The 25,266-nt window shown below is 40.6% G+C and overlaps 1 protein-coding gene across 1 annotated transcript in view; it reads left to right on the top strand.

Moving 5' to 3' along the window:
* The window catches only part of LOC149153547 (uncharacterized), a 65,585-nt gene that overhangs the window by 14,355 nt on the left and 25,964 nt on the right, over positions 1 to 25,266 (top strand). The window lies entirely within an intron of this gene.

The raw sequence follows: 25,266 nt of genomic DNA, 5'->3' as shown, positions 1-25,266 counted from the left end.
TCTGAAAATTTCATCTATCACAACAAGTGGAAATTATTCTCCTAATTGTTAATTTATTTAACAATTTATTTGTTGTTTACTACGACAATAATCAAATAATTCACACTGTGATTTTCACAAATAAACTGGGAAGAAAAAATAGCGTTGGAAACTGAGAAAATATAGCGCACACACACAAAAATGACGCTGTTATTTTTGGACAAAGTCCCCCAAAAAACCCAACTTGGGAAAATCGGTGCAACAACTGAGGGTTTTTATTATTATGCATCAGTGAAATTTTAAGTATAATCTATGGATGCCCAGCTAGCAATCCAAACAGCAAGAAAATCTGGCCAAAATTATTTAAGGGTTTTTCCCTTCTTCCACAAGCAACCCCGACACAACTTCCCTTTAGAAAATTCGTCCTCTTGGACCCTCTGCGCAGTGCGTGCGCAAACCCTTGGATGTCTAAGCCTGAAACTGCCTCTGATGAAGTCATTCTACCTATCTCTGCTGAGGAAATTGATTCTCTGACCCTCTGGAAGACTTTCCTGGCCTCTGGAAGCTTAATTGATTTTTCCTCCAGCCAAATCAAATTGCTTTTTTGAAGCAACTGTGCAGTCCTCTGCATTGCTTCACTGGGAATAACTCAACCTCCTTGCTGCTGCCTCTCTGGATCTGGAAAACTTCCTTCGGATCACTGTCTCTGCCCCTCACTGTCTTTGCTTCCTCACTGAAGCTCGAACTCTCCGGCAACTGACTGCTGCTACTCTGGAAAATCGAATTCTCGAAGTGACTGGTGTATTCTCCATCACCACATCGATCCTTTCTTATATCTTCCTGTTGGGACTCCAACGACCAAGATTAAATCTTATTCGTGTTGGAAAATGTAACTATTCGGTCTTCATTAATGTACTTGAGTCATTATGTAATATACTTGTCAAAAGAATAAAGAAAATAATTATTATTATTATTGTGACTTATTAAAGCACGGGTTTCATGAGTGGGTCACCATGTTTTAGGTCAAAGTCCCCATTGAGGACTTCCAGGATTTCTTCTGAGTCTATAGAGTTATTGTACATTTAAAGAGACCCTTCTTGGGATTTTAAATCATGTGAAAAGGTTAAGTATTGAGTCAAATAAGAATTATGTAACCTCCACACCATGTCGGCCTAAAAAAAGATCAAGTCGGCCTAAGGACCCTATTTGACCCCACAAGAAGCCTATAAAAGGAAGGTCATCAAATTCATTTGGAGCATCATTCTCTCATCAAGTTTAAATTCTCATGTTGCTGGGAAGAAGTCGAAAATCTCTTGTTACTGGGCAGAAGTGCAAAGGTCTCTTGTAGCTAGGAAAGTCAGTTGCCGGGAAGCTGAAGTGACTGCGAGTTTGAGGAAGTCTAAGGAGACAAGGAAAATCGAAATTTTGGTGTCTCTCTCTCTCTCTGTTTCGTGTCCTGGATTGGGAGATTGAAGTATTCCAAGTTTCACAGTTGCTGAAAGTTGCCAGTTGTCGTAAATTGCTGCATAGTCGAAGTTGCTGGGAAGAGGTCGAAATTCTGGGAGGTTGACTTGGTGTGGAGGGAAGGTCTGGTCTTGGTCTAGGGTGAAGAGTCTCAAAGAATACTATTGAAAGGAAGAATTATCTTGACTGGGTTTTCCCCTCGAGGGGGGTTTTGCTCTGGCATGTGCCTACATTTGGTGTCTATTGTTTTATGTGCCGCTGCTTTTGGTAATTGCTTGATGAACTAAAGAAAGAAGATATAAAGAATCATAATAATAAGAAACATCACAAGTAATTATCAAGATCAAGAAAATCGTTATTGCCTTTCTGATTTTCTAACATGGTATCAGAGCTTTGGTGAAGGAGGAGGAAAAAGGCAGTCCCAAGCACTTGATCCATTCATTGGTACTATCTAAAGGAAGTAGTCTATTTTATTCAAGGGAGATGTCTAACTCAATCAAGGGTGAGAACAAGCTTGAAGGAGCATCTAGCTTTAGATCTTGGAAGAAGAGGATTGACCTAGTCCTCGAGAAGAACAAGGTGCTGGATTTGGTAAAAGGAAATGTAAAGAAGCCTACAAAAGAAACGAGTGATGGCGACAAGGCGAAATTTAGGGATTTAGAATTGGTGGCTATGACTCTGATGGTAGAAGGGATAAAAGACAATCTTGTCCCATTCATAGCTAACATAGATCATGCTTAAGAGATGTATGAAGCCTTGTCGAAGTTGTTGACTATTAAGAACATTGTTCAAGTAGCAAGTTTGAAGAATGAGCTGAGGACTGCGAAGATGACTAAAGAAGATACTGTGGCAACCTTCTTTGTGAAGATAGCTAGACTTAGGGATGATCTCTTGGCCATCGATGAGATTGTTCCAGACAAAGAACTAGTGATCACTGCTCTATTAGGATTGCACCCTCTTGGGGTGCATTTATTGCAGGTCTCAACAGTTGGAAGGTAGCTCCCACCTTTGAAGAATTATGGACTTCCTGTAGTCAAGAAGAATTAAGGATCTCAATGGTTGCCAACGCTGAAGAAGTATCAAATGATTATGTTGCTCATCATAAAGGAAAGAGATCAAAGGGACCGAGAAAGAAAGTTGAGATGTCCAAGATAGAGTGCTATCAATGTCATAAGAAGGATCACTAAAAAATCACTGTCCCGAGAATCCAAAGAAGAAGAAGAGAGGAAGGGATCAAGCCAACCTTGCTATAGAAGGAGACTCAAAGAAAGTCAAGCCCAAGACCCTGACATTAGGGACTTGTACTTTTAATTCCTTTGCTTGTAGCTTTACATATCTTGTTTTATATGTTTTATAATTTATAGGTTTTTAACATATTTTGGAAAAGACATTTTTGTATTGTTTTAAGTTTGTAGGTTTCCCTCAAGCTTTGGAGGGAGCCCCCAACAACTCCCAAAGACAAGTATCTCATGTCTTTTCATTTTTGGGTTCATGTATTCATTTAGTTTTTGATTGTATTAAATACTAATCACCTTTCTCCCTCTTTTGTCTTGATTAGGAAAACATCTGCAAGGAGGAGAATCTCTCAAGACAAGGTTAGTCAAGAAACAAAGGTATGCCTTGAATGCATTGATTGAAAGGATTATTCATTTAATGATCTATTACTAACATTGTTGTGACTAGCTGTATTGAATCTTAGTGATTCTTGTTTGGGTGATTCATCTCTTGATAAATCTACCCATCCCACTCTTAACTATTTTGATAGAGCCCTAGACAGGTTCTGGAAAACCCTAACCAAAGGGTATGCTAATGTGAATGTCTGAAATCCTAAGTTGCTTAAGGATGTTGTGAAATGCTAGTTGAAGTTTTATTGATGATGTCTTGTTTGGGATTTTTGTATGATCAGGAAGTCCTAACTTGTTAGGGTTAAATGATAAGGTCTAAAATCCCGAAACCTTTGAAGTTTTTGGTAATGTAGGGTTTGCTAAGTTCCTACATTGGAACCCTAGCTCATTGGGTTTTGGTGGAATGCGTGAGCAAGACCCTTATATTGTCTTAGAAATGATTTCTTTGGTATGTGTGTGTTTGTTTGATCAAGCCCTAGTGTAATCAAGATGGTTGTGTGTCTAACTCTTATTGATATTTGTGAAGTTGGGTTTGTTTAACTCATGATATGAAATGAAATCTAGGCATATATAGATATGTCCTTTTGGTTGAAATCCTAGGTTGATCTAGGTCAGATGGATTGATGTTGTTGGACATATGATATGCTTATATATGGTTATGAATTCCTAGATATGTGTGTGGACCTAGTCATTGATGGGCATAAGTCTTAGGATTTAATGGAAGTCCTTGTTTGAGATTCTAGGATGATGATATTTAAATCTAGGGTTTTTTAGCTAAACCCTAGTGAAGTTAAATTGTCTAGTATGCGTGATATAACAATTTGGAATCTATTAAGTGTTTGTTGAAAATGAAAACTCTAGGGTCTTGCAGCTAAATCCTAGTAGTGACATTGTCTAATGTGTGTAATGTAATGATCTAAGATCTATGTATTTAATGATTGTTGGGATTGTGGAGTTCTAGGGTTTTGGAGTTAAACTTTAGTCAAAGTAAAATCTTTGAAATATGATGATTTGAGATCTATGTGAGATTGTTGAATTTGTGAAAATGAAATTCTAGGGTTTTGGAGTTAAACCTTAGTTGAAGTCGAAATCTCTGATGAATGTTGACTATATGATAATTTGAGATTTGTGAGAGATTGTTGAAATTTGAATTTTTGGTTGAGATTAATGATTGCTCAGAAATCTAGGGTTTGCAAACTAACCCTAGTGGTAGCTGGTCATGTTAGTGACTGTTTGATGGCTGATTGAAAATCTAGGGGTTGGAACTAGCCCTAGTGGAAGCTAGTCAGATTAATGACTAAGCTGTGATTGACTTTGATTTATTTGTTTGTATGAAATTTAGGATTTGTATGAATCCCTAGTGAGAAGTCTAACATATGTATTTTGAAAGGTTGTTAGATACTTTGTAGATCTATATATGTGTGAATTGTTTCTAGGGTTTGTTATATGTTGTAGTAAGGTATGTCATACCTTTGGAAGACACATTGAAACCCTAGATGGAATGAATGTTGTTATGAAGTAGTCTAGGGTGTGTTGAAATTTCTAAGTCTGACACATTAGAAATCCCTACTGCATTATCTGGTTTATTATCTCCTACTTGTTCTTTTCATTAACAAGTTATTTATAAATATAAATACCGAAATAAACACAAATGCAACCTTAACACATATACAAATCAATAACTGAAATAACTGAGACAATCACACAAGGGACATTGTTATTTTTTGACCAACGTCCCCAGAAAAACCCAATGCGGGAAAACAGGTGCAACAGATATGAGGGTTTTATTATTATGCAGTTTTTGAATACAACTAGGGTGCTAGAAATGGCTCACCCTTCAAAGAATTTCCTTGGCAGAAGTACCTATCCTCAGAGACAGATATTCCCACTGATTAGCAATTGGATGATTGATCCCACAACAACTTCAATAATTCCTTAGCTTGACAGCGAACGCTGCTCCAAGCTTCTCTCTGGAACTGCATCACCCTTTGCTGCCTCTGCGTCAGCCTCTTGGCCCTCTGCGTTACCTGCGCTGGCCTCCTTAGCCTCTGCGTCAGTCCTGGCTGCCTCTCTGATATGTATTCTCGGCCTTTTGCAGAACTGCCCCACTACAATAGATCACTAACTCAATTTCTCAGGAAACCCTGCCCCAGAAAATCGAATTCGTGATCAACTTGGTGTGTCTTCAACTGACCCTCAAGCCTCCTCTTATACTTTTCCTGTTGACGATTTAACGACTGAGATTAAGTCCCTAATCAACGACTAAGATTAGATTTGGCTTGATCTTCGTCATTTAGAACTTTCTCAACCATATTATATTAATACACATTAATATTTTAATTTTCCTAAGTTTAGACTTAGGGTTTCATTAAAAATATTAATTATTTTGATATCTCTCCATCCGGGTAGAATTTCCCTAAACAATTTCTGGGTCTTGGAGATCTCATGTTTCTTAGGCTCTCCACCAATTTTCATTGCTAGAGCACATCCGATGCTACCACAAATCAACACTCCCTCTTAGCGAGGAATGTGCTCTAGTAATGCTCCACCACTGAAACATCACACTGATACTTCGCACTAGTTCCTGTGCTAATGCTTGGCTTGCTGCCTTACATCCTCTGCACTGTTGCTCCCTGTACTGCTGCCCATGACACTGCCACTGCCACTACTACATCTGTACTGCAACTCCCTCTCAACATGCTGCCCATGCTGCCCCTAGCACTGCCACTACTAACTGTTGCACTGCAACTCAGTTACCGAGAAGTAGGTAACTGATTTCTCCCAAATACTGACATCCCAGTCAGTCTGGAAGCCTCATGATGTTGAAGTTGCCTCTGCTGCTATCCTATGCTCCCTCTGTTGCCACTGCGCTGCTACATACACCTTTGTGCCTCTCGCATTGCTGCAACCTCCACTGCGCTGCCTCAAAATTCTGCACCCAAGCACTGCCTCGCTGCTCCACTACACTTTGCTCCACCCAACCCTTGTCATCCTGCTACGTCGTTAAGGGCTCCCGTAGCAAGATATGATCCAAGAGTTTGGGCACCTTAAGGATCCTGCCCCTAGTATGTAGTCGTCCTGACTACAACTCGATGTCTCTCCACCTCTTCTCTAGAGGTGCATGAGCACTCATGGCACAATCATCATCAGCCTCGACCTCTTTCTCTGCCTTAGCTGGAGCTTCCTTTGAATCAGAAGCCTCTCCCTTGTTTTTCTTCCTAGGACACTGAGATGCATAATGTCCCAGCTCCCCACAATGGAAGCACTTAACCTTGGAGATGTCCTTCTTCTTCCTCTTCCCTTGCTGTCTCGTAGATGATAGAGCCACATCCTCCTCCTCTTTCTTGATTCGACCTTCCTTGCCACTACTCCCCGCCTTGGTCATTCTCCTGATCTCTTCTTGGCGAAGAGCTGCCCACATCTCCTCCCAACTGGGAAGAGTAGCCCTGCCCAAAATACTTTGGACAAATGTCTCCCACTCCTCGGACACTACATTCAGGGCAGTCCTGACTATAAATTCTGGATCCGGTGTAAACCCCACGGAAGTAAGCTGGTTGCGAATCTCTTGCAACCTAAGAAGGAATGGATCTATTTGCTCTCCCTTCTACATCTGATATGACCGCAACTGATTTTCCAATAGCATCTTCCGCTGCACGGAAGAGCCCTGATATAAGGTGGTTAGGGTGTCCCACATCTCCTTTGCTGTGTTCTTCTCAACAATATGTGGTATGACATGATCTTTGACGCTGTCTAGGATCATGCACTTCGCCCTCGCCATTACATCCTCATACTTCTCGTTCTCAGTTGGGTCAACTGGGATAGCCACGGTTCTTAAGGCAAAGTCCTTGATGCGATGTTGATCTAGGACTGCCAGGATCCTGGCCTTCCAGATAACAAAGTTGGAAGCTTCGTCCAACCTGTCCAGATCCCTTAGTCTGTTCACTGCCATTTCAGTTCCTCTTCTGGACTACCTCTGAGTCTTGACTCCCCTCCTGGAAATCTCCCTCTAAGTCTAATTTCCCTTCTGGAAATCCTCTGGTCAACTGTCGAACCGCTCCTCTCCAATCCTCCTTGCAACTACAACTTGGATATGGATTCCTTGGCTAGAAATCCGTCGAGGTAGTGACTCCCTCTACCTCGGTCCCGCCTCCTTAGACACTGTTCTACTTCAACATAAACAACGTTCCACCAGCTCCTCAAATCACAATTTGCCTACAACTCCCCAATCCTCGACAATTGAAGAAACTAAGCCCTTCAGGCTCTGTGCAATCCCGACAACGGCTGAATCTGTAACTCCCTTCCACAACGTCGATCCTTCCTGGTTGAGAAAGATGACCGGGCACTGCGTAGGTCTGATCTACCCCTTCCTGCCTCTGCACTGACCCTCCTCCTGGCTCGAAATGATGACACAGGATCTGCGTCACTTCGTCTTTTGCTGCTTCTTCTCTGGAACAACGCTATCTCTCGGGACAACTGCTATTGTTGCAAATTTCAGATTTCTGCTGGTGCCTTCAGTCCTCCTGTGATCTGCAATGCTTTGATACCATGTTGAAATTTCTAAGTCTGACACATTAGAAATCCCTACTGCATTATCTAGTTTATTATCTCCTACTTGTTCTTTCCATTAACAAGTTATTTATAAATATAAATACCGAAATAAACACAAATGCAACCTTAACACATATACAGATCAACAATTGAAATAACTGAGACAATCACACAAGGGACACCGTTATTTTTGGACAAACGTCCCCGGAAAAACCCAATGCGGGAAAACTGGTGCAGCAAATATGAGGGTTTTATTATTATGCAGTTTCTGAATACAACTAGGGTGCCAGAAATGGCTCACCCTTCAGAGAATTTCCTTGGCAGAAGTACCTCTCCTCGGAGACAGATATTCCGGCTGATCAACAACCGAATGATTGATCCCACAACAACTTCGACAGTTCCTTAGCTGGACAACGAAAGCTGCTCCAAGCTTCTCTCTAGAACTGCGTCACCCTCTAGGGACTGCATCACCCTTTTTCTGCTCTGTGTCTGCCTCTCACTTCTTAGTCTGCGCCACGAAAAACCCTTAGCGCTGCCTCTTCGGCCCAGTGTCAGCTTTGCTAGCCTCTGCGTTGCCTGCGTTAGCCTCTGTTGCCTCTCCGTTAGCCTCTTGGCCCTTTGTGTTACCTGTGGTGACCTCCTCAGCCTCTGCGTCAGCCTTCCAAGGCTCTGCGCTGTCTCTCCGACACTTTCTCTGCCTCTTTGATATGTATTCTCAGCCTTCTGCCGAACTGCCCCTCGCTGCAACAGATCACTAACTCGATTTCTTAGCAAACCCTTTCCTAGAAAATCGAATTCTTAATCAACTTGGTGTGTCTCCAACTCACCCTCAAGCCTCCTCTTATACTTTTCTTGTTGACAATTCAACAACCTAGATTAAGTCCCTAATCAACGGCTAAGACTAGATTTGGCTTGATCCTTGTCATTTAGAACTTTTTCACGCATATTATATTAATACACATTAATATTTTAATTTTCCTAAGTTTAGACTTCGGGTTTCATTAAAAATATTAATTATTTTAATATCTCTCATCCAGGCGGAATTTCCACAAACGATTTCTAGGTCTTGGAGATCTCATGTGCCTTGGCCTCTCCACCAATTTTCATGGCTAGAGCACATCCGATGCTACCACAAATCATCTGGGTGTATAACAATGTCCTGAGCAAGATAATGAAGAGTATATGTCTCTTGTTTAAGTCTGGGTATCTAATATGTATAAAGATGAAATGCTTCCATGATTTTGATAGGCTAACATCATGCTTCTATAGATTTGGTTGTACTTGATATTTAAGCTATGCAGGTACACTATCTTCAACCTAGTGAAGATGCTCGTTGATGTGGTAAGCATGATGAGGATGATGATAACTGTGATGAAATGGTTGGAAGCCACGAAGCATTCTCCGATGTCGAAAAGAAGAAGTTGATCTCTCGGAGGTAGCATGAATAGAAGAGATCTCCCTAAGATTAAGAGGGAGTCCGGATAAAGGGATGTTTCCTGGTCGAGAGGGAGGGCATAGCTTGGTATTAATTGAAGAATGAATTTCAGAGGATATGTTGCTGCATGAAAAGTAGGAAGGAAAACATATGATTGAGGAATCTTCTGTCAAAGATTCAGTTGATAGTCCTACTATGGAAAAGTTGAGAAGCAACATCTGTTTTCTGAAAGACCCCGAAGGTTTGTATTTGATTACGTACATGTGAAAGTATATTATTGATTGGGGTTGTGTCTGTACAGGTGAATCTCTCGAAGGTTTTTGATAGCATGCTGATAACCAATCAAGTTTATTGTGAGAGATTGGTCATTCTTGATCTACTGGATCAAGGGGTATTGAGGCTTTGTGAGTGAAGCATTGCTTGGGAAGACATCTGGTTGACACTTTGTGTGTTGATGTATGAAGTTGGAAAGATGGTGTTGATCAAAGAGCTTTGTTTTGGATACACACTTGGATTTTGGGTTGATGGTTAGCAAGTAAGCTTGAGGGTACCTAATGGGGTTGAAAGCTTGAGTCCATCTTAGTCCCGCTTGGATATATTTCCTTGGTTAGGAATCTAGTCCATGGCATTGCGGTGCCTAAAGTTCTTCATGGTTCATATAGTTTGAGATCTTCCATTGTATTTGTACATTATGAATACCTCCCTAGTTAAGAGGGAGTGTTGGAAAATGTAACTATGTTCGGTCTTCAATAATGTACTTGAGTCATTATATAATATACTTGTCAAAAGACTAAAGAAAATAATTTTTGTTGTTATTATTGTCACTTATTAAAGCATCAGTTTCATGCTTGGGTCACTATCTTTTAGATCAAAGTCCCCATTGAGGACTTCTAGGATTTATTCCGAGTTTATAGAGTTGTTGTACATTTAAAGAGACCCTTCTTGGGCTTTTGAATCATGTAAAAAGGTTAAGTATTGAGTCAGATATTAATTATGTAACCTCCACACCATGTCGGCCTAAGAGAAGATCAAGTCGGCCTCAGGACCCTATTCAACCCCACAAGAAGCCTATAAAAGGAAGGTCATCGAATTCATTTGGAGCATCATTCTCTCATCAAGTTCGAATTCTCTTGTAGCTGGGAAGAAGTGCGAAAATCTCTTGTTGCTGGGCAGAAGTGCGAAGTTCTCTTGTAACTAGGAAAGTTTGTTGCCGGGAAGCTGAAGTGAGTGCGAGTTTGAGGAAGTCTAAGGAGACAAGGAAAATCGAAATTTTGGTGTGTCTCTCTCTCTATTTCGTGTCCTGGATTGGGAGATCGAAGTCTTCCAAGTTTCATAGTTGCCGGAAGCTGCCAGTTGCCGTAAGTTGCTGCATAGTCGAAGTTGCTGGGAAGAGGTCGAAATTCTGGGAGGTTGACTTGGTGTGGAGGGAAGGTCTGGTCTTGGTCTAGTGTGAAGAGTCTCAAAGAATACTATTGAAAGGAAGAATTATCTTGACTGTGTTTTCCCCTCAAGGGGGGGTTTTTCCCTTGCATGTGCCTACATCTGGGGTCTATTGTTTTATGTGCTGCTGCTTTTGGTAATTGCTTAATGAACTAAAGAAAGAAGATATAAAGAATCGTAATAATAAGAAATATCACAAGTAATTATCAAGATCAAGAAAATCTTTACTGCCTTTCTGATTTTCTAACATGGTATTAGAGCTTTGGTGAAGAAGGAGGAAAAGGGTAGTCTCAAGCACTTGATCCATTCATAGGTACTATCTCATGGAAGTAGTCTATTTTATTCAAGGGAGATGTCTAACTCAATCAAGGGTGAGAACAAGCTTGAAGGAGCATCTAACTTCAGATCCTAGAAGAAGAGGATTGACCTAATCCTCGAGAAGAACAAGGTGCTGGATTTGGTAAAAGGAAATGTAAAGAAGCCTACAGAAGAAACGAGTGATGGCGACAAGGCGAAATTTAGGGATTTAGAATTGGTGGCGATGACTCTGATGGTAGAAGGGATAAAAGACAATCTTGTCCCATTCATAGCTAACATAAATGATGCTTAACAGATGTATGAAGCGTTGTTGAAGTTGTTCACTATTAAGAACATTGGTCAAGTAGCAAGTTTGAAGAATGAGCTGAGGACTACGAAGATGACTAAAGAAGATAATGTGGCAACCTTCTTTGTGAAGATAGCTAGACTCAGGGATGATCTCTTAGCCATTGATGAGATTGTTGCAGACAAAGAACTAGTGATCACTGCTCTATTAGGATTGCCACCCTCTTGGGGTGCATTTATTGCAGGTCTCAACAGTTGGAAGGTAGCTCCCACCTTTGAAGAATTATGGACTGCCTGTAGTCAAGAAGAATTAAGGATCTCAATGGTTGCCAATCCTAAAGGAGTATCAAATGCTTATGTTGCTCATCATAAAGGAAAGAGATCGAAGGGATTGAGGAAGAAAGTTGATATGTCCAAGATAGAGTGCTATCAATGTCATAAGAAGGGTCACTACAAAAGTGACTGTCCCAAGAATCCAAAGAATAAGAAGAGAGGAAGGGATCAAGCCAACCTTGCTATAAAAGGAGACTCAAAGAAAGTCAAGTCCAAGAACCTGACATTAGCGACTTACATTTTAATTCCTTTGCTTGTAGCTTTACATATCTTGTTTTATATGTTTTAGAATTTATAGGTCTTTAACATATTTTGGAAAAGACATTTTTGTATTGTTTTAAGTTTGTAGGTTTCCCTCAAGCTTTTGAGGGAGCCCCCAACAACTCCCAAAGATAAGTATCTCATGTCTTTCCAGTTTTGGGTGCATGTATTCATTTAGTTTTGATTGTATTAAATACTAATCACCTTTCTCCCTCTGTTGTTTTGATTAGGAAAACATCTGCAAGAAGGAGGATCTCTCAAAACAAGGTTAGTCAAGAAACAAATGTATGCTTTGAATACATTGATTGAAAGGATTATTCATTTAATGATCTATTACTAACATTGTTGTGACTAGCTGTATTGAATCTTAGTGATTCTTGTTTGGGTGATTCATCTCTTGATAAATCTATCCATCCCACTCTTAACTGTTTTGATAGAACCCTAGACAGGTTCTGGAAAACCCTAACCAAAGGGTATGCTAATGTGAATGTCTGAAATCCTAAGTTTCTTAGGGATGTTGTGAAATGCTAGTTGAAGTTTTATTGATGATGTCTAGTTTGGGATTTTGGTGTTATCAGGAAATCCTAACTTGTTAGGGTTAAATGATAACGTCTAAAATCCCAGAACCTTTGAAGTTTTTGGTAATGTAGGGTTTGCTATGTTTCTACATTGGAACCCTAGCTCATTGGGGTTTGGTGGAATGCGTGAGCAAGACCCTTATATTGTCTTAGAAATGATTTCCTTGGTATGTGTATGTTTGTTTGATCAAGCCCTAGTGTAATCAAGATGGTTGTGTGTCTAACTCTTATTGATATTTGTGAAGTTGGGTTTGGTTAACTCATGATATGAAATGAAATCTAGGCATATATAGATATGTCCTTTTGGTTGAAATCCTAGGTTGATCTAGGTCAGATGGATTAATGTTGTTGGACATATGATATGTTTATATATGGTTATGAATTCCTAGATTTGTGTTCAGACCTAGTCATTGATGGTCATAATTCTTGGGATTTAATGGAAGTCCTTGTTTGAGATTCTAGGATGATGATATTTAAATCTAGGGTTTTGTAGCTAAACCCTAGTGAAGTTAAATTGTCTAGTATGTGTGATATAACAATTTGGAATCTATTAAGTGTTTGTTGAAAATGAAAAATCTAGGGTTTTGCAGTTAAATTGTAGTAGTGACATTGTCTAATGTGTGTAATGTAATGATCTGAGATCTATGTATTTAATGATTTTTGAGATTGTGGAATTCTAGGGTTTTGGAGTTAACCCTTAGTCAAAGTAAAATCTTTGAAATATGATGATTTGAGATCTATGCGAGATTGTTGAATTTGTGAAAATGAAATTCTAGGGTTTTGGAGTTGAACCTTAGTTGAAGTAGAAATCTCTGAAGAATGTTGACTATATGATAATTTGAGATTTGTGAGAGACTATTGAAATTTGAATTTTTGGTTGAGATTGATGATTGCTTGAAAATCTAGGGCTTGCAAACTAACCCTAGTGGTAGCTGGTCATGTTAGTGACTGTTTGATTGTTGATTGAAAATCTAGGGGTTGGAACTAGCCCTATTGGAAGTTAATCATATTAATGACTAAGCTGTGATTGACTTTGATTGATTTGTTTGTATGAAATCTGGGATTTATATGAATCCCTAGTGAGAAGTCTAACATATGTATTTTGAAAGGTTGTTAGATACTTTGTAGATCTATATATGTGTGAATTGTTTCTAGGGTTTGCTATATGTTGTAGTAAGGTATATCATACCTTTGAAGACACATTGAAACCCTAGATGGAATGAATGTTGTTATGAAGTAGTTTAGGGTGTGTTGAAATTTCTAAGTATGACACATTAGAAATCCCCACTACATTATCTGGTTTATTATCTCCTACTTGTTCTTTCCATTAACAAGTTATTTATAAATATAAATACCGAAATAAACACAAATGCATCCTTAACACATATACAGATCAACAATTGAAATAACTAAGACAATCACACAAGGGACACCTTTATTTTTGGACAAACGTCCCCGGAAAAACCCAATGTGGGAAAACCGGTGCAGCAAATGTGAGGGTTTTATTATTATGCAGTTTCTGAATACAACTAGGGTGCTAGAAATGGCTCACCTTTCAGAGAATTTCCTTGGCAGAAGTACCTCTCCTCGGAGACAAATATTCCGCCTGATCAGCAACCGAATGTTTGATGACACAACAACTTCGACAGTTCCTTAGCTGGATAGCGAAAGTTACTCCAAGCTTCTCTCTGGAACTGCGTCACCCTCTAGGGACTGCGACAGCCTCTGCTGCCCCTGCGTCAACCTCTTGGCCCTCTGCGTTACCCGCGCTGGCCTCCTCAGCCTTTGCATCAGTCTTGGTTGCCTCTACGTCAGCCTTCCAAGGCTTTGCGCTGTCTCTCCGACACTTTCTCTGCCTCTCTGATATGTATTCTCGGCCTTCCGCCGAACTGCCCCTTGCTGCAACATATCACTAACTCGATTTCTTAGTAAACCCTGCCCCATAAAATCGAATTCTTGATCAATTTGGTGTGTCTCCAACTAACCCTCAAGCCTCCTCTTATACTTTTCCTGTTGACGATTCAACGACCGAGATTAAGTCCCTAATCAACGGCTAAGATTAGATTTGGCTTGATCCTTGTCATTTAGAACTTTCTCACCCATATTACATTAATACACATTAATATTTTAATTTTCTTAAGTTTAGACTTAGGGTCTCATTAAAAATATTAATTATTTTAATATCTCTCCATCTGGGTGGAATTTTCCCAAATGATTTCCGAGTCTTGGAGATCTCATGTGCCTTAGCCTCTCAGCTCCCAGTCTGCCTCTCATCTCCCAATTTGCCCCACGAAAAACCCTCTGCGCTGCCTCTTTAGCCCAGCGTCAGCTCTGCTAGCCTCTGCGCTGCCTGCGTCAGCCTCTGCTACCTCTACGTTAGCCTCTGCTGCCTCTCCGTCAGCCTCTTGGCCCTTTGCGTTACCTATGCTGACCTCCTCAGCCTCTGCATCAGTCCTGGCTGCATCTGTGTCAGCCTTCCAAGGCTCTGCGCTATCTCTTTGACACTTTCTCTGCCTCTTTGATATGTATTCTCAGCCTTCTGCCGAACTGCCCCTCGCTGCAATAGATCACTAACTTGATTTCTCAGCAAACCCTGCCCCAGAAAATCGAATTCTTGATCAACTTGGTGTGTTTCCAACTGATCCTCAAGCCTCCTCTTATACTTTTCCTGTTGACGATTCAACAGCCGAGATTAAGTCCCTAATCAACGGCTAAGATTAGATTTGGCTTGATGAGGATGATGATAACTCTGATGAAATGGTTGGAAGCCACGAAGGATTCTCCGATGTCAAAAAGAAGAAGTTGATCTCTCGGAGGTAGCATGAATAGAAGAGATCTCCCTAAGATTAAGAGGGAGTTCGGATAAAGGGGTGCTTCCTGGTCGAGAGGGAGGGCATAACTTGGTATTAATTGAAGAATGAATTTTAGAGGATATGTTGTTGCATGAAAAGTAGGAAGGAAAACATATGATTGAGTTATCTTTTGTCAAAGATTTGGTTGATAGTCCTATTATGGAAAGTTGAGAAGCAACTTCTGTTGTTTGAAAGAAGAGATCTTCCTAAGATTAAGAGGGAGTTCGGATAAAGGGGTGCTTCTTGGTCGAGAGGGAGGGCATAACTTTGGTATTAATTGAAGAATGAATTTCAGAGGATATGTTGTTGCGTGAAAAGTAGGAAGGAAAACATATGATTGAGGAATCTTCTGTCAAAGATTCGGTTGATAGTCCTACTATGGAAAGTTGAGAAGCAACATCTGTTGTCTGAAAGACCCCGGAGGTTTGTATTTGATTATGTACATGTGAATGTATATTATTGATTGGGGTTGTGTCTGTATAGGTGAATCTCTCGAAGGTTTTTGATAGCATGCTGATAACCAATGAAGTTGATTGGGAGAGATTGGTCATTCTTGATCTCTTTGATCAAGGGGTATTGAGGCTTTGTGAGTGAAGCATTGCTTGGGAAGACATCTAGTTGACACTTTGTGTTGATGTCTGAAGTTGGAAAGATGGTGTTGATCAAAGAGCTTTTTTTGGATATACACTTGGATTTTTGGGTTGATGGTTAGCAAGTAAGCCTGAGGGTACCTAAAGGGGCTGAAAGCTTGAGTCCATCTTAGTCCTGCTTGGATAGATTTCCTTGGTCAAGAATCTAGTCCACGGCATTGCGATCCCTAAACTGTTGAGTGACTGTTTTGATAAATTGTCCTGGTTAGGAATCTAGTCCATGGCATTGCGGTGCCTAAAGTTTTTCATGGTTCATATAGTTTGAGATCTTCCATTGTATTTGTACATTATGAATACCTCCCTAGTTAAGAGGGAGTGTTGGAAAATGTAACTATGTTCGGTCTTCAATAATGTACTTGAGTCATTATGTAATATACTTTGTCAAAAGAATAAAGAAAAGAATTATTATTATTATTATTATTGTGACTTATTAAAGCATTAGTTTCATGCTTGGGTCACCATGTTTTAGGTCAAAGTCCCCATTGAGGACTTCTAGGATTTATTCTGAGTCTATAGAGTTATTGTACATTTAAAGAGACCCTTCTTGGGCTTTTGAATCATGTAAAAAGGTTAAGTATTGAGTCAAATATGAATTATGTAACCTCTACACCATGTTGGCCTAAGAGAAGATCAAGTCGGCCTAAGGACCCTATTCAACCCCACAAGAAGCCTATAAAAGGAAGGTCATCGAATTCATTTGGAGCATCATTCTCTCATCAAGTTCAAATTCTCTTGTAGCTGGGAAGAAGTGCGGAAATATGTTGTTGCTGGGCATAAGTGCGAAGTTCTCTTGTAGCTGGGAAAGTCTGTTGCTGGGAAGCCGAAGTGAGTGTGAGTTTGAGGAAGTCTAAGGAGACAAGGAAAATCGAAATTTTGGTGTCTCTCTCTCTTTGTTTCGTGTCCTGGATTGGGAGATCGAAGTATTCCAAGTTTCATAGTTGTCGGACGCTGCCAGTTGCCGTAAGTTGTTGCATAGTCGAAGTTGCTGGGAAGAGGTTGAAATTCTGGGAGGCTGACTTGGTGCGGAGCGAAGGTCTGGTCTTGGTCTAGGGTGAATAGTTTCAAAGAATACTATTGAAAGGAAGAATTATCTTGACTGGGTTTTCCCCTCGAGGGGGGTTTTTCCCTGGCATGTGCCTACATTTGGTGTCTATTGTTTTATGTGCTGCTGCTTTTGGTAATTGCTTGATGAACTAAAGAAAGAAGATATAAAGAATCGTAATAATAAGAAACATCACAAGTAATTATCAAAATCAAGAAAATCTTTACTGCCTTTCTGATTTTCTAACAAATCGATGGCTGAGATCATTTATGGATCGATCCGTGTGTGTTTCTAAACTATTCTCACCTTGACTTAATTAATTATAATTAATTAACTAGCTTTCCTAAGTTTAGACTTGGGAAACATTAAAAAATAGGTTAATAATCTAATTAAGTAACTTCTAGTTGGAATTTACGAGAATGATTTATGGGTTTTGGAGATCTCATGTATTCTAGCCTCTCCACCAAATTTTTTGGCTAGAACACATCTGATGCTATAGAAACTAACAGATGCAAAAGAAAGGATCACATGCCTAAGGAGTTTAAGAAAGCCAAGCTACCCACATTTAATGGGGATATAAAGAAAGCTGTAGTATACCTAGGGGGGATAGTATGGGGTATAGAGGGAGGTACTCAAGGGAATAATGTAATAATGGGATGGGCCATATTTAATAAATAAAGTGGTTAACCTGCATCATGTAAGGGACCACAAGTAGTTAGCAATAATGTGATAAGCCCATGGTATTAGATATATGGTATTGAGAGACCCATGGTGATGACCCATGGTATTATATGTATGAAGCTTATATAGAGGTTAGAGACTCCCCATGGAGAGATGTCAAGGATTATTGTATTGGCAAGCATATGGCTTGTGGAGTGTTCTCCAGAATACCAAATATGCGAAGAAATACAACCCAGAACATAGAATAAAATGAGAAAAACAACAAGTATTTTATTATTCAGAGATAAAAGCAATGTTCACTTGCCTCTTCGAGGGGGCAACCTCTAGCAGAGCAGAGCTCTGTTACAAATAAGACTCGATCCTATTGGGTTTATTACTTAAATAAAGAGGTTAGGGTTGGACCCTAACATGCCCTCCCCCATCAAAAGCAACCTTGTCCTCAAGGCTGAAGCTACAGAAACTGCTGAAGAATAGTGGCTGGTTCCCAAGTCGCATCTTTTGGAGAGGTGTCTTTCCATTTGATGAGGACTTCCTTGATCGTGCGGCCACGCATATGTCTTTCATGAGTATCGAGGACTTGTTCAGGTTGGAGCCAGAGTGAACCTTCCTCATCCAATTTGGGTAGACTGGTTTGAATTCTGCAATTGTTCGCCACCACTCTCTTGAGGCATGATACATGGAAGACTGGATGGATTTTTGAAGTTGGTGGCAAGGCCAGCTTGTAGGCCACTGCTCTAATGCGCTGAATGATTTGATAAGGTCTGTAGAATTTGGGAGCTAATTTCTGGTAGCTCTTTTCTTTTAGCGATGTTTGCTTATATGGTTGAAACCCTGATCCCCTTCTTGAAATGTGCGCTTTGAACGATGCTGGTCGACCTATTGCTTCATTCGATTCTGAGCTTGATGGAGATTATCTTTGAGGCAAGCTATCATGGCGGCACGGTTCTGTAGGAGTTGATCAACTGCACGTTAGAGCATCCAGGGATATAAGAAATAGGTGAAGGTGCGAGTTGGCCATACACTGCTTCATATGGAGTCATCTTGGTGGCTTCATGATAGTAGGTATTATACCACCATTCAGCTAAAGGTAACCATTGTACCCATTGATGCTGCTTTTCTGAAGTGAAGAACCTTAGGTATGTCTCCAAATATTTGTTGACTGCTTTAGTTTGACCATCAGTTTGGGGATGATAGGCAGTACTTAGTTGGAGTTGGGTGCCTTGTAGCTTGAAAAGTTCTTGCCAAAATTTGCTGGTGAAAGTTGAGTCACGATCAGACATAATGGAAGTTGGCATGCCATGCAGTTTGAAGATCTGGTCCATGAAAGCTTGAGCCACCAAAGTGGGGGTAAATGGGTGTGAGGTAGAGCGCAAAAATGAGCATATTTAAAAAGTTTGTCCACAACCACCATGATCACTGATTTGTTGCTCGACATTGGTAGACCAGTGTTGAAATTCATAGAAACATCCATCCAGATGGAGGCAGGGATTGGCAATGGTTGTAAGGGTCCTGGTAACCTCACTGTTTCTCCTTTGTGGCATTGACACACATCACATTCAACTACAAAGGTAAGAATGTCATTTTTCATGCCCGTCCAAAAGAAAGAACGACGAGTGCGAGCATAAGTCTTCTGAAAGCTTGCATGCCCGACAGTGGGAGATGAGTGCAACTCTGCCAAAATGCAAGTTTTGAGGGTGGATGTCGGCGATATCACTACTCGATCCTTGTAGCGAAGAATCTCATCCTTCCAAGAGTAGCCAACTAAGGAATTAGGATCTGCTCTCAAGTTATTAATGAGTTGGGAGAGAGGGGCGTTAAAACCATTCCTTGCGGGCTTCTTCAATCCAATCTGGTATGGAAAGAAAGATTGATAGTAGGGTGCTTTCATCCTCAAATTGGTGCGATAAAGCATCCGCTACTACGTTGTCATGCCCTTGTAAATTATCTCATAATCATATCCCAACATTTTGGCCAGCCATTTATTTTGCTATGGCGATGACAGACGTTGCTCCAAAAAATATTTGAGGCTTTGATGGTCTGTGCGGATTTGGAAACGTCGTCCCAATAAGTATGGTCGCCAGGTATCTACTGCATGTAAGATGGCCATCATCTCTTTCTCATAGGTAGATTGTCCCAGATGTTTCCCACTCATTTGTTGGCTAGTGAAAGCCAAGGGTCGACCTTCCTACATTAAGACAACACCAATACTAGTACCTGAAGCATCACATTCAATCAAAAAAGATTTGGTGAAGTCGGGTAGTGCCAATACTGGAGTGGAACACATGGCCTGTTTGAGAGCCACAAACGCCTGTTGTGTTGCATCAGTCCAGAGGAATGAATTTTTCTTGAGAAGGTTAGTGAGGGGTCTAGCAATGCGACCATAATTGCGGACAAATTTGCGATAGTAGCCAGTGAGACCCAAGAATCCCCTCAAACTCTTCAAGGTTTTTGGTTGGGGCCAATCTTGCATTGCCTGTATCTTTTTGGGATCAACCCTAACACCTTCACGACCCACAATGTGTCCCAAATACTCAACTTCTTCCACGCCAAAAGAGCACTTGGACAATTTGACAAATAATTTGTGATTCTGGAGCAGTTGCAAGATCAGGTCTACATGATGAAGATGTTTTTCCCAGGTTAGGTTGTAGATGAGAATGTCATCAAAGAACACGAGGACAAATTTTCGGAGATATGGTTTCAGCAGGTGATTCATGAGGCTTTGAAAAGTGGATGGAGAATTACAGAGACCAAATGGCATGACCAAGAATTCATAATGGCCTTCATGAGTGCGGAAAGCAGTCTTGGGAATGTCTACTTCTTTCATGCGTATTTGGTGATAGCCAAAGTGAAGATCTAGCTTGGTAAAGAATTGAGCACCATGTAGTTCATCAAGCAGATCATCAACAACTGGGATAGGGAATTTGTCTTTGACAGTGAGCTTGTTGAGGGCCCGAAAGTCCGGACACATGCGCCATTCCCCATCTTTCTTGAGCACCATGACCACTGGTGATGAATAAGGACTGATGCTAGGACGAATAACACTGGCTTCAAGGAGTTCCTTGATGATTTTTTCAATTTCATTCTTTTGGGCAAAAGGATATCGATATGGGCGCACATTAGGTGGTTGGGCCCCAAGGACCAAAGTGATGCTATGATCATGTTCCCCTCTAGAGGGTGGAAGCTCTTTAGGTTTGTCAAATACCGGCTGGTGGCGGTTTAAGACCTATTGCATCTCAGGATGAATATGAAGAGGAGTGGATTCTATGGCTTGGATGGCATTAAATTGGGCGATGACTCCATGATGGCCCTTTTTTAACAACTTTTCCATTCGATGCGAGCTGATGATAGAAGGCGCACCTGCTTGGAGTCCACGAAGTGTATGAATGTGGTCATTCTGCTTAAAGTTCATATATAACTCTTGGAAATCCATTGTGATTGGGCCTAGTGTGCGAAGCCATTCAGCACCCAAGACAATGTCACAACCACCCATGTTAATCGCAAACATGTGGGTCTTTAGGTGGTAGTCTCCCATCTGAAGTTTAATATTTTCGCATCGGCCTTCACATTTCATTGTACCCCCATCAACAATAAGGACCTGGAAATTAGAGATTGCCCTTACAAAACAATGAACAGCTTTGGCGACTCGCTTATGGATAAAGTTATGAGTGCTGCCACTATCAATCAATACTACTACAGGGCGATGTTTAAGAAAGCCTTTGATTTTGAGAGTTTGGGGCGCAGAAATGCCTGCCAAAGCATGTAGCGAGATAATTGGTTCATCTGGCATAGTTGTGAGATCATTTTCCTGCTGGGTCTCCTCAACTTCATCCTCTGGCCCCCCAAGGGGTGGGGCTTCCTCAGATGAGATGTGATCAGTAACATCAATTTGAAATAATTTTGGCTCCTTGCATTTATGCCCCGGGGAGTATTTGTCATCACAGTAGTAGCACAATCCTTGTTTTCTTCTTTCAGCCATTTCTGCTGGAGACACCTTTTGAACCTTAAGTGTTTGGGTAGGGCCCTGAGCCTGGGTGGAATGCCCCTTGGCTATGAAATTTGGACGAGTAGACTGGGCAGCTAAGGCAAGTTCTACCTCGACAACCTTTTTGCAAGCGTCTATCCATGTAGGAGGGTGGTGCATTCGGACATGTGCTTGGATGGCTTCTTTGAGACCACTGATGAAACACTCCAAGTAGAATTCATCTCCTAGACCTTTCGTTCTGAAGGCCAATGTCTCAAAGGCTGCAATGTAGTCTTTTACTGTGCCTGTCTGTCGGAGCTTAGTGAGATGGCCCAAAAAATTAGATTCTCTGTCAAAGCGGTCACAAAGGGCTTTTGAGAACACGTGCCACGTTATGTTCCCAGGATAACATTTCCGATGCCACTGCCACCATTGCCATATTTCTTGGTCCAAGTAAAGGGCTCCCACACGTAGTTTAGTTTGATCATCATAGATATCATTCAGGGTGAAATATTGTTCCATTTGTGCTACCCATACTGCTGGATTAGAGCCATCAAATTTATACATGTCCAGCTTGGGTGGCTGAGGGTGGGAATGTTGGTGATTTCCATGGAAGTGAATATGATGGCTAGATTCTCCTTCAAGGTGTTCATCAATACTAGGCACCTCCTGATGATACCCCGTCCTGCTCTTGGTGAATTGTTCAAGCGTTTTTGTAATGTTGTCCAGTTGTTCCCTGAACGAATCCAACGTTGTTTCAAGGCGCTCGATCTTCTCATTGGCCATGACTTGAGCTCTGGTTTCTACCATGCACAGATCCTGGTTACTTGAAGTCACTCCGAAAAAATTTGGGACCGCCCGAAAATTGAGGCTAACCAGTGAATGGTACCACTGCGATCAGCTCGTCGTCCTGAATATTATGGGCTAAGTCTCTTGTAAGCGTCTCGGGGAGGACTCAAGACTCATTTTTTATTTATTTATTTATTTGTTTTACTCCAAACGGAGTTTTACTCCCCGCGGATCAATACTGCAGTGGCCAAATTCCAGAAAACTTGATCCTGCGCAATGTCCTGCGAAAATCGGCCAAGACTATAGCAGCAACAAGCCTCACTGCGCAGAGTTAGATCTGCTTGCAAAACCCCAACTGCTGAATGTGTGTTGCACTGCGGTGGCAATACCCCAACTGGTGGATCTGAATTGAACTGCAGCATTTGAACCCCAACTAGTGGATCTGATCTGGCCGATAAGATAATGCCTGATCTTTAGAGAGCTGAGGGAACCATGGTCACAAAGGAGTGTCAGGTGCTACAGATCACAATATACATAAGGGTCCAACAATAGTACTCGGCCCAATCTTTCAGGGCACTAACTAAGGAGAATCAACCGTACCCTTAGTCGTACTACCTGACTACCTTATCGTATGCACTAGTAATCTCCCCGAGTGCTGTTCTCAGTGTACTGTACCAGCAAGACGGTCGACGGCTTATCTACGATGAGGTTTCAGGTGAGCCTAGGGGGCTTTTGATATACCTAGAGGGTACGTGGAAGTGCAGTTCGTGCACGGTTTTGTCTAAAGTGCTACTACTCGAAGGGGTACCCACAGGGGTTACAAGGGAGTCCAACAAGCGTGACCACCTCTTGTATTTCCTGCATGCATGCCTCCCCAAATCCACACATTTATGCGCTTAACGACAGATCCCGTGGTTTAAAGACGCGGGAACATGTCTTTAGCCTAAAAAAAATTCCTGCAAAAATGAAGGTACTGTTGTCGCACAGAGTGTCTAAGCAGCGCGACAATGCTTAGAGTAAGGGCTGTCACTCTTAAATCCTTACTCCATTTAGACTCTCTCCTAGACAAGTCAAGGGGGGTAGTCCCTAGGTAAATGGATGAGGATAGCCTGTGAAAAACAACCTCTAGGAGATTTTAATGACGGACAATTTGATGAATTTAAATCAGATTGATAGATTAAACGCCAACGTAGACAAGACACGACCACAAGATAGAAACAAGTATAGACCAGTGCCTTCGATATTTGAATTAACCATCAATAAAACAAGTTATCCAGAATGATTTTCAATATGTGAAGAAAAGTGACAATAATCCATATAAATGCCCAACGTTGTAGCATGCAAGAAAATTATAGATTTAAAATGATTACTATTAATGACAAGATCTAGAACAACCAATATGATTTATCACGCCTTGACCATAGAAAAATCATGAGAAATGCATAACACTAAGGAACCTTAAATTTAAATTTTAATTATTCCTTAGGCAATAATGTTTAATGAAAAATCTAAAATCTTTTAATGCGACGGAAAAATGAAAAGGGCCTAAAATAAAAATTTTAATGGGCCATAGGCCACATTTAAATTTTCTTAACGTTAAAGCACAAACCCTTTTTGTTTTATTTTAAAATCCTTAGTCACCATAGTTTTAAATTTTTTTTATGATTTTTTAAATGTTTAGGATTTTAAATATTTTAGATTTTTTTAATATATATATATATATAATATTTTACCCCCAAAGTCTTTCTTTATTACTCATAAAAAAGATTACAAGAGAGAGCTTTTCACTTAGTACACGATAAAAGATCGGATGACACTGACTGACAAATGACCTCCTATTTAAAGATAAATCTTCCAACGGCTGGTTCGAGTGATCCTTGTCAAAATGATCTTGACCGTTGATGAGGATCAAAATTTCTTTTAATCTCATCTGTCGAATTTTTAAATATTGAGGAAATTTCGAAATTTTCAATTAAATGCATTTTAATAAATTAAAAAATTAAAATTTTGCATTTATTTCCTCAAAACTTTGACTTTGTCTTAACCCCAGGGACCTAAAACATAAAATTTAGCAAAATAATCAATTAACCTTGGTCCCTGGACCAGTTAAGATTTAATTTTTTAAAGGATCCATGAATTTTATCACTGGAAAATTTAAATTTACCTAGGACCTAGGACCCATGAGGGGATAAATTATTTTTCTAACCCTCAAGACATTTTACATCATAATTTTTTATATTTTTTACATCTCAAGGGGGAAAACCCATTTGACCAAGACCCTCACAGACTACGCATTTCTGCAACACAAATATAATTTAGCAGATCAAACAATTTGTAATAAAATAACCTAACCAAATAGTTAGGATTATTCCCAAATCACTTTTACATAGACTCAATCTAGCACACTAGGACTCCCCTAACATTCTGGTGACAAAATCCATTCCGGCTTTGGGGTAAAGCTAAAGGAAAACTTTGCCGATCATGGATCGGTGAGACAAAAAACCTTCCGGAATGTAGATCGTCATCAAAAAATTAGGTTTACCTAGGCAATTACATACACGACACGGATCTGCTGAGATTATTTACAATTTACACATGCAGAAAGGGTTTACAATATAACATGATCAGGCTGATGATGATAGTCGAACGGCACGGACATGTTGATCAAGCGCTATCCCTTTTGCGAAAAAAGGGGGTGTACCGCTATGGGTCGTTGACACGTAGTGGTAAACAGGTACCATTGGCCCTGGAAAGCGCTCTGATACCACTTGTTATGCTCTTGACCTGTGAGAAATTAGCTCCCAAATTCTACGGACCTTATCAAATAATTTAGCGCATTGGAGTAGTAGCCTACAAGCTAGCCTTGCCACTAACTTCAAAAATCCACCCAGTCTTCCATGTATCATGCCTTAAGAAAGTGGTGGGGAACAATTGCAGAATTCAAACCAGTCTACCCGAATTGGATGAGGAAGGTTCACTCTGGTTCCAACCTGAACAGGTCCTCGATACTCGTGAAAGACATCTG

Source organism: Pinus tabuliformis, chromosome 9 (assembly GCF_031772625.1).
Source record: "Pinus tabuliformis cultivar Carrire ecotype Pingquan chromosome 9, CPIR1, whole genome shotgun sequence".
Lineage (NCBI taxonomy): Eukaryota > Viridiplantae > Streptophyta > Pinopsida > Pinales > Pinaceae > Pinus > Pinus tabuliformis.
This window is presented reverse-complemented; position numbering and strand designations above follow the sequence as displayed.